This window comes from Delphinus delphis, chromosome 1 (genome assembly GCF_949987515.2).
Source record: "Delphinus delphis chromosome 1, mDelDel1.2, whole genome shotgun sequence".
Taxonomy (NCBI): Eukaryota; Metazoa; Chordata; class Mammalia; order Artiodactyla; family Delphinidae; genus Delphinus; species Delphinus delphis.
Window position 1 is genome coordinate 145,434,764 of NC_082683.1, and position 2,065 is coordinate 145,436,828.

The window sequence follows — 2,065 nt, forward strand, 5'->3', positions numbered from 1 at the left end:
CGAAGTGGTTGGGTCCCTGGATGCTCTGCTAAGAATGTGCCCTGGAACATGATAAAAATGCTGGCTTGGACACCATACCCCAGAGAAACAGACCTCTGCTTTGGGGTACTATTTGTTACAATAGTTTAGCATGGCCTAATTAATATGTTTCAGAATCAGGATCTCTCAGCGGTAGCTAGAAGTCTGCTTTTTTAATGAGTTCTCAGGTTCGATTTTGCAGCCCGTTACAGTGTGAGACAAGCCGAGCTAGACCACCGTACCGGCTTCCGGGTCACTTTCTCCTTGCTGGCCACTCCTCACTGCCCCACCTCTCGGGCACCTAGGCTGGTGCTGGACCTCTGCTCTCTTCCATCTACACTTGTGCTCTTGGTGAGCCCATCTCGGCTCCTGCCTTGGATGCCATCTAAGGCTGACAATGCCCTGGTTCCTATTTGCAGCCTGGACCCCCATCCTGAACTCGAGTCATCCCGACTGCCTAGTCCATAGCTCCATGTTTGTTCACTGAGCATCTCAAACGTAAGACATGCAGCCCCACCCAGCCTGCTCCTCCTATACCGCCTTCCCCCACCTCAGTAAACCAGTACCGCCAGTCACCCTGTTGCTTGGACCAAGAATTCTGGAATCATCCTTGGCACCTCTCACTCTCCATCCCACAACACCAAATCCTATTGGCTCTTCCTCCAAGCATATCTACCTACTTCTCTCTACTGTCAGCATAACCATCCCAGTCTAAGCCACCGTCACCTCCCCACTGGATAAAGCCCTCGTCTCCTAGCTGGTCTCTTCCTCTGCCCCCGTCCCTTTACAGTCTATTCACAACCCAGCAGTCAGAGTGATCCTTTTAAAAACAGAAGTCAGATATGTCACTCCTCTGCTCCAAAGGCCCCATCTCACTCAGGGTAAAAGCCAGTGTCCTCAGAGTCCTGTGATCTGGCCTCCATTCTCTGTCCCCATTTCCCAGTGCTTTCCTCTGTTCACACACTCCAGTGACACCAGCCTCGCTTCTTCTTGACTAGTAGGAGAGCCTTCTGCGTGCTGCCGCCCTGCCTGGAATGCTCTTCTGCCTGACACCTGAATAGCTTATTCCTCACTTCTGGTACCTGCTCAGGTGTTACTTCACAAGTGAGGGCTTCACCGACCCACGTAGAGTAGCAACATCCCCGGCAGCCCCGTCATCACCTGCTGCATTTTTCTCCAAAGCGCTTATTACCATGTAGCTTGGTATACGCTTGCTTCTTTACTATCTTCCTGCCAGAATATAAGCTCCATGAGGGCAAGAATGTTTCTTCTGCTTCCTGAGGTAGCAGTACTTACAACTGGGCATATGATAGGCACTCAGTAAGTACTCATGGGAAGACTGAACAGCAGCCTTACAGTTTCTGCAGAAAGCAGGACAGGCTCTCTCCCACGGAACATGCTCCCCAGGGCCTAACACTTCATCTCAACCCATTCTGAGTCCTGAAATTCTACCAGTCACAGCTAGAGAAGGCAAAGCTGGCTAATGATGGCTGACTTGGGGGGGGGGTGTAGTCAGTGTAAGGAGGGGGAGGGTCTAGCTATCCGGGGCTGGAAGAGTGGAGCCTGAACAGTGCTCCTTACTCCCACCAATGTGAACTAGCCCCTGGGTGAGGTGTCCCAGTGGGCAGCCAGGTACCTGCGAAAGAGAGAAAATGCTGAGAAGGACTTCTTTCTTCTTTTGCCACAAAAACTTCTACTTAGAAAACAATCATGGAAGAAGTGTTCAAATAATTCAATCTAAGAAGATGTGATAAGAGGTATGGAAAATGAAAATCATGAAACAATTGTCTAAAGGACTAAGGACAATAAAAAAGAATATCATAGAACTGAATCTATAATTATCATAGAACTAAAATCCTAGACAATATCAACATGGCGAGATGTGGGGAAAGACCAAAGGGACAGAGCAGTGCAAAATATTTGTCTGATTAGAAAGAAAATAGAGATCTTGAGCCCCTCATTCTTGAGAAGGACTTTTTATTCAAAAAACAGGTACGGGGGTCTTCCCTGGTGGCGCAGTGGTCGAGAGTCCGCCTGCCGATGCAGG